Raw genomic sequence first — 8,855 nt, forward strand, 5'->3', positions numbered from 1 at the left:
ACTACTGGATCATTAGTTATGTCTTTGTTGGGTGTGGTATTGGATTGGAATTGCAGGTATCAATTTAAACTGTGGGATACTTTATACAGACACACATCACACATACAATTTTCTGCCACTGTCCACTGAAAGGACCTAGAAGCAATGATAGCCCAGTAGCAATGAGCATACCCAGCACCCAGGGCTCCTTAGAGAAAATGGCTGACTTCAGGTGGGGGATGGTAGGTATAGGATGAGCCCGGGGCATTTTGCTGTGACAAAAATCAAGAAAGTACCCCCAACACAGGGGGTACATTATGGTCCTTGGAGACATTATGCTAAGTGAAGTAGGCCAGACACATAAGGACAAATACTATATGATTCCACTTATATGAGGTACCCAGAATAGTCAAATTCAGAGACAGAGAGTAGAATAAAGGTTACCAGGGGCTAGGGGGAGGGAACAGTGAGGAGTTAGTGTTTAATGGGTACAGAGTTTTAGTTGTGAAAGGTAAAAAAAAACTCTAGTGATGGATGATGGTGATAGTTACACAACAATGTGAATGTGCTTAAATGCCACTGAACTGTACACTTAAAAATGGTAAGATGACAAATTTTCTATTATGTATATATTAACACAATGAAAGAAAGGAACAAAATGATGGTATGCCAAAAGGACACAGGAGTCAGATTGAAGGAGCTCCAACTGGCCAAATCTGAGACAATCTGAGCATCAAAACAAATAAGGACAGTAACAGACATGGTCCACTGAATAAAATAAAAATCCATGAGTCTGTATCCATCATAAGTAAACAAATAGGAGAGAAGGGAAAGCTCCTCCTTACAATAGAAAGCTGGCAAATAAATGTATATGGGATGAAGGTGACAATGGTATAATATTAATAGCAATAACTGATTCAAACCAGAATTATCATGGATGTTGCAATGGCTAATTTTATGTGTCATCTTGGCTAGGCCAAGGTACCCAGACATTTGGTCAAACACGTCTGGATGTTGCTGTGAAGGTATTTTTCAGACAAGTTAAACATTTAAATCAGTAGACACTTATTAAAGCATAATGTGGGTGGACCTCATCCAATCAGTTGAAGAACTTCCAAAAAAAAGACTGACCTCCCTGAGGAAGAGGGAATTCTACCAGCAGATGACCTTTGGACTCAATCTGCAACATCAGCTTTTCCCTTGGTTTCCAGCCTGCCCCACAGATTTTGGACTTGCCAACTTCTTTAAATTAATCACACATGCAAGAGAGAATGAACGTTATTGGTTCTCTTTCTGGAGAACCCTGACTAATGACTAATACAGATGCTAAAACTAATGAATGAAAATATTGGTAAAACTAATACAGATACTACAATAATAGATGAACAGGGTATTTCCATAATCTCAAAGTATTTTCCCAGAGACACTTAGCAATTTGCAAAGAGAAATGTAGCAAGTTCACAATGGGGAACACTGGCAGATAGCACCTCATCCAGGCACCCAGGTTAGTGTCCCCAGTAACAGGGTGATCTGATGTCGTTTGCCTCCCAATACAACCAGTGGGGCATTCGCGTGGAAAATTGTCATTCTGGATCTGGTCCCATGAGGAAATATGGGACCACCCAAAGTGAGCCAAGTCTTCAACACAGCTCACCTATGCTCTTCAACACAACTCACCTATACTCTTCAAAAGTCAAAAAAAAACAAAATAAGCCAAAGCAGTCAGTGCACACAACAGGTGCTCAGGAAGTACCAAAGTAAACCCATGAGCCTGGAGCAGGAACAGGTTCTCGATGCAGGACACCACTGGGTGCTTTTCAATAAGGTCTGTGCTGTATAAACTTTCCCATTTTGATGACTGTAGCACTTTTTTTTTTTTACTTTTTATTTCAGAATTTTACTGGGGTACATACGTTTTGGTTACACAATTTGCTTTTGTACAGTTTGAGTCAAAGTTTTCAGTGTGCCCTTCACCCAGTTAGTGTGCACTGTACCTGTGAGGTGTGAATTTACCCATCCCCTCCTACCCCCTCCCACCTACTTGATTTTCCTTGAGTTTTACTTCCACACATTTTTAAATGAAGTGTCCTGTTCCCAGGAAATACATGCTGAAGCATTAGAGGCTAAAGAGTAAAAGGCATGATACAGGTGCACCCATGTGCCTGTAGGTGTGCAGACGTAGTAATGTATGTGCACCCACATGTCTGCAGGTGTACGGACAATCTAGAGACAGAAGGTAGAACTGGTTCCTGGGGCTCGGGAATGGGACGGCTGGCAGTGACAGCTCCGGGCTGGGGTTTTCTTCCTGGGGTAATGAAAATGTTCTAAAACTGACAGTGGTGACAGTTTGCACAAGTCCATGAATATACCAAAAAGCCATTGAATTGTACACTTTAAACAGGTGAATTATATCTCAATAAAGCTATTAAGAAGGAATAGAATGGCGCCAGCCACCCCAAGAGGCAAGTCCCCTGCCCAGGCAAACCCCACCCTCCCTCGTAAATCACCATCAGCCTGACTTGTAAAATCATCACTTTCTTGCCTTTAAAAAGTTTTACGGCCTTGAAGTGAATGCTTAAGACATTTTAGTGGGTTTAGTCTTGCCTATTTCTTTATTTGGTGTGCCTCTGGCAACTTTTATCTATATAAGCCCCCCTCTGTCTCCTTTTCTTTTCTTTTCTTTTCTAACCTGTTGCAGAACCTGGGCCATAAGACCTGGGGAGCTGTCTGTGGTCTGCATGTGGCTGCTGGTGTCCTTGGGTGCAGCTCAGCACAGTCCTGGTTCCTCTGGATTTCCTACCAATTGGGTCAGACTCAGCTTTGATAACCTTGGCAACACTACAGCTGGTGTGGGGCAAAACCATCAGTGGCATAGAATGCCCGGGTGTCTCATTTCAAGTTGCAAACGGTGCTATTCTAATTCAATTTGTTCCTCTGCTTTTATTTGTTGGATCCTTTTGTGGATGCTCCTGTCTGGTGACTGCGTGGCACAGCTCATTTAGGATGGGCTGGAGAGGTGCTCACCAGCTTTCAAGAGAGTGAACTGGCTCCCATCATCCCCCAAAAGCGACTGACTCCTCTCTTTTCCCAACATATTTGATGAGTGCATTTCTTATCCCTTTTGAAGATCAAATTGTCCCATCTGTGGCCGGGGCGGAGAGCAGGGGGTCTCTTCAGGTTGCTCCTGAGTCCTCTGGGCATGACACCCCACTCCCTGCCATTCTCCAGGCCCTTTTGTTGAGAAATGGTATTCCAAGACCACAGTATGTGGCGAGGAATACTCATGTGACTGGGCTGGTCACTGTATCTGGACCTTTTCAGCAGAGAGAGCTAGAGGGGACACAGATGCACATATAAATAAAGTTCTTGGCAACCACTACTCTGTTCTCCATTTCTATAATTTTGTCCTTTCAAGAATATCATATAAAAGGAACCACACAGTACGTAACACTTTGAGATTGACTCTTCGTCAGGATTTGTGCCAACAGTTCCAGTGTGCACATCCACCTTTTGTGTAACCGTTCGCCCACCCAAGGACATCTGGATTGTTTCCAGTTTGGGGTTATTACAGAGAGAACTGCTATGAGCTTTCATGTACAGGTTTTCATGTGAACTTAAATCTTCATGCCCTAAGGTATGTGGTAGTTACATGTTTAGTTTTTTAAGAAGCTGTCAAACTGCTCTCCAGAGTGCTGGTACCGTTGTACACCCACGCCAGTGGCGCACGAGGATGGCTCCCAGTCCTCACCAGCACATGGTCCCATTGCTGTTCACCACACAGCCACTCTGTCAGGTGCTGCTCAGCTGCATCCCCCAGTGACTAACAATGCCAAGCACCGCCCCATGCACCTATCTGCCATCTGCACATCCATCTTCTTCCATGAAATGTCTGTCCCCATTTTGCCCATTTTCTAATTGGATGGTTTGTTTACTGCGGAGTTTTGAAAGTTCTTTACATAGACTCGATAAGATATGAGTCCTTTGTGGGATGTGTGGTTTGCAAATATTTTCTCCCAGCCTGCAGTTTATCTTTTCATTCTCTTAAGACGATCTTTCAAAGAGCAAGTTTTTAAGTCCAATTTATCTACTTTTCCTTTTTCAAATTGTGCTTTTGGTGTCCAATCTAAGAATTCTGCATAGCCCTAGATCCCAGTGATTTTCTACAAGTTTTAAAGTTTGTGATCCATTTTGAGCTAATTTTTCTATAACGTGTGAGACTTAGATTGAAGATCATATTTTTACTTTCGGATGTCTAAATGCTCCAGCACCATTCATCAAAAATACTATCCTTCTCCACTGAATTTCTTTTGCACCTTTGCAAAAATTCTGCACCTTGCCAAAAAAAAAAAAAAAAAAAAAAATTGGCCAGACTTGCGTAGGTCTACTTCTGGGTTCTTTGTTCCCTATTCCGTTGGTCTAAGTGTCTGTCCCTCCACCAACATCAGTCTTGAAGACAGTAGCTCTACAATAAGCCAATAAGAGACTCATCCTTCTCACTCTTTTTCAAAGCTGTTTCATCTATTCTAGTTCTTTTCCCTTTCCATATGAAATTTACAATCTTGCCTCTATCTACAAAAAATTGCTGGGATTTTGATACAATTTCCGTTATAACTGTATATCAGTTTAGGAAGAATTGACATCTTTGAGTCTTCCAATCCATGAATATGGCATAGTTCTCCATTTATTTAGATCTTTCATCAGCATTGTACAGTTTTCAGCATACAGGGCTCGTATGTGTTTTGTTAGATTTGCACCTAAGTGTTCCAGTTTTTAATCAATTGTAAATGGTACAATTTTTTTTTTTTTTATTTCAGTGTCTATGTTCGTTGGTAGTATTAGAATTTTTTTTATTTTTTTTAGAGATGGAGGTCTGACTACATTGCCCAGGCTGGTCTCGAAGTTCTGGCTTCAGGCAATCCTCCCACCGCAGCCTCCAGAATAGCTGGGATTACTTATAGGTGTGTGCCACCACACAAGCCTAGTATTAGAATTACATGACCCTGATGAACTAGTTTTAGGAGGGTTTTATTTTTTGTAGTTTCCTTGGGGTTGTCTATATAGTCCATGTCATCTACAAACAAAAGCAATATTTGGTCATTAAATATGAAATGTCCAATTTCAAATCAAAAGTATAGTTTATTATATCTCAAACAAGAAGCAGTATAGTTAATCAAAGTATACACCTAAACTATTGACAGTTTTGCCATCTTAATGGTAGCTGGTTTATGCCAGCAGCAAAGAAGCCTGGAGAGCAAGTGGTGATGAAATCTCAAGAGGCATTTTCCACAGCTTGTTGAGAACTGACTATTTTCCTTTGCAAGAAGTGACCCAAGGCCTGGAAGAAGTGGTAGTCAGTTGGTGCAAGGTCTGGTGACTATCGTGAATGACAAGAGTTTCCAAATCCAGCCTCTGTGGTTTGAGCAGCATTGCCTTGCAAGAGGATTGGCCTGTCTCTACTGACCAACCTTGGCTGCTTAACTGCAAGCATTCTCATCATTTCATCCAATTGGTGGCAGGTGTAATCTGTAATTGACTGACCAGGTTTCCTGCAGCTGTAGTGGACACCAGCACTGGACCAGCAAACAGACACCATTAGCTCTCACACTGGCCAGTGGTGCTTCCAGGGATGTGGACGGCTCCCTCTGCACCCCCATTCTCAGGGCCTCAGCCTCTTGGCCACTTCCTCCCTCTTCTGCCCCTGCAGTTGCTGCTGCCGCACAGGCCTTGGGGCTGTTGCAGGTTTATGTCCATCCCTTGCATCTTGGGTTCAGAAAACATCTTGTCACCTGGCTTGGTTGTCCCTGGTATCTGTTGGAGTCCAGTCTTGCCATTTTGCTTCCGTCTTTCTGTGGGGATATGGAGAGATTAAGAAGCTGCCCAGGCCCCCCAGGTTTGGGCGAGCTTTGTTGAGTTTAGTAAAGCCGACACCATGGTGGAGACCGGCTGTGGGGTCAGGAGACTGGGAAGGCCCAGTCTGCACATTCCAAGTGGCTGTTCAAGCCACACAGGGCTGTCTGCCAGCAGCTAGACTTACATGTGTGCGACCCAGGAGAGGATCAGGTAGGGGCATAGCTGGGAGTTTCTAGGGTGAGAGGTCTTGGCAGGAGGGGTGGGCAGTGTCTCGGCCTGAGCAAGGCTGACCCTCCCTGGCTTTCAGCCTCCATGAAGCAGCCAGGATGCCCTGAAGCAGATTTCATACTTCTAAGCACCTGCTGTTTTTATTCTTGTCTGAAGACCTTATCCAGCCTAAGAGGACCAAGGAATCAAGGGACGTGCAGGGAGCTCAGCAATAGCAGCAGCACCAGAGGAACTGTATACAGTCACCGTCTTTGTTGAAACCTCAGCCACCAATTTGTTAGTGCTAATATTGGGGCTTTGCTTCCTATACTCCTACACTGAGGGTTTTTCCTAGAAATTTTATGTGCATCTTTGAAGTATGATTTTTACCAAGTGGTTTAGGGCCAATCTGCACATTAAAATGCAAACAAAACAACAACAAAACAAAAAGAAAACCCCTCAAACTTCTCTCTTAAACATAAAATTATACACAGACTAGGCCAGGCATGGTGGCTCACATCTGTAGTCCCAGCTGCTCAGGATGCTGAGGTGGGAGGATCGCTTGAGCTCATTTGAGTTGGAGGTTGCAGTGAGCTATGATGACATCACTGCATGCCAGCCTGGATCACAGAGCAAAACCTGGTCTCAAAAAAACAAACAAAACCCAACAAATTGGCCAGTGCAGTGGCTCACGCCTATAATCCTAGCACTCTGGGACACCAAGGTGGGAGGAATGCTTGAACTCAGGAGTTTAAGACCAGCCTGAACAAGAAAGAGACCCTGTCTCTACTAAAAAATAGAAAAAAAAATTAGCCAGGCAACTAAAAGTAGAAAAAATTAGCTGGGTGTGGTGGTACACACCTATAGTCCCACCTACTCAAGAGGCTGAGGCAGGAGGATGGCTTCAGCCCATGAGTTTGAGGTTGCTGTGAGCTAGGCTGATACCATGGCACTCTAGCCTGGAGAACAGAGCAAGGCTCTGTCTCAAAAAAAAAAAAAAAAAAAGAAAAGAAAAACAATTGAGCCCCCCTGCTCAATCCTCCCTAATTAAAAAAAATTTTTTTTTTTTTTTTTTTGAGACAGAGTCTCACTCTGTTGCCTAGGCTAGAGTGAGTGCCGTGGCGTCAGCCTAGCTCACAGCAACCTCAAACTCCTGGGCTCAAGCGATCCTCCTGTCTCAGCCTCCCGAGTAGCTAGGACTACAGGCATGCACCACAATGCCCGGCTAATTTTTTCTATATATATATTTTTTTTAGCTGTCCATATAATTTCTTTCTATTTTTAGTAGAGATGGGGTCTCGCTCTTGCTCAGGCTGGTCTCGAACTCCTGAGCTCAAACGATCCGCCCACCTCGGCCTCCCAGAGTGCTAGGATTACAGGCGTGAGCCACCACGCCCGGCCAAAATTTTTTAAATTATATGCAGACTGACGATCAAATAGTTACACTTCCTTCCCCTCCCCTCAAGCCACACTGGGTTCAAAGTAGACAGTAACACACTACTGTGCCAAGTACTTCAGTTTTCCCAAGTACTGTACCATGACTTTACCTAGCAGACCTTCCAGATTTGCCCACATGGAATAACGGATGCAGTAACCCGTCAATTAATCAGGAGCCACCACACAGGCCCAGAAAGCCAACAGGAGCCGGCCCTGCGGTTCAGGCAGAGGCTATTCGATTCACCTGGGAGAGTCCATCGACATTTTCCTACCAAAGGGATGGAGGAGTCAGCAACGTGGTGGCAGGATTGCTGAAAAAGAGAACCTAAAGGACAAGATCCTGACAGGCCAGCAAGAAACATGAATGGCTGCACAATACAGGGAGAACAGTAAGTCTGGGGACGCGGGATGACAACCCTGATAAGCTGACCCCAGCTTATGTGGAAAGACAGAAAAATGACTCACCCACGGGGACGAGATAGCAATCAGCCTGGGATTGTGAAGAATTAATCATGCTGGACAAACTTAATTTAGTTCTGACACTTCTAGGTTCGATGTACAAGAGTCAAGAATAAAGACAACTCAATCCTATCCTATTGGTTATTTGTAACACTCAGAGAAAATACTAGATTACATTAACAGCATTAAGAGGCAAGCACTAAAGTCTGAAGATTGATTTCCTTGCTGCTGAAAAGCATTCCAAGAATTTAAATGTGAAGCAAAACTTAGCAGCCAGGGCAATTCTTCTGACGCCCAAGTCAGGCCTCAAACCCCCACTTGGGACAGCCACTGCCTGTCTCACTCACCCAAGGCAGGGTCAACGTCCTGCCTGCACCCACCCCCAGCCCTGACCTCACCCATCACAGCCCTGCTCAGACCACCATAGCCCACCCTCTGGCCATATAGATTATTTATAATCCTCCAAAATGCAAGATATACCCCCTGCCAAGGCCTCTAAGTCCCACCCCCACCACAGGGTCAACACAAAGTCCAGAATGTCATCAGAATCCACTTCTGTGTGGACAGGGCTCCTCACACATGGTTCCTTAAGGTCAGCTCCTGGGGTTGAGCCTCCCTACAGATGAAGACCTCAGAGCTAAAGAGACAACCTACCCGCCCTCCAGCCCCACCAGGCTACACACCCAAACTTACGATAGGGGGGTGACAGACCTAGGATACCTGCAAGAGCCACTCCCTGGTCCACTCGGCAAACGTCACATGGGCAGGTCCCCATGAGGGCTTGGCCTTGCTCCAAAGATTCTCCAAGTTTCTGGGCTCAAGGTTCCACCCTGCAATTATCCTTCCTCTTCTATGAAAGGTGGCATGTGTATCTCAGCCTGCTTCCTGCTGGTCCAAGGCCTCTTTCATTTCGTATTGCCTAG

The sequence above is a fragment of the Eulemur rufifrons genome, chromosome 20, assembly GCF_041146395.1.
Source record: "Eulemur rufifrons isolate Redbay chromosome 20, OSU_ERuf_1, whole genome shotgun sequence".
Classification (NCBI taxonomy): domain Eukaryota; kingdom Metazoa; phylum Chordata; class Mammalia; order Primates; family Lemuridae; genus Eulemur; species Eulemur rufifrons.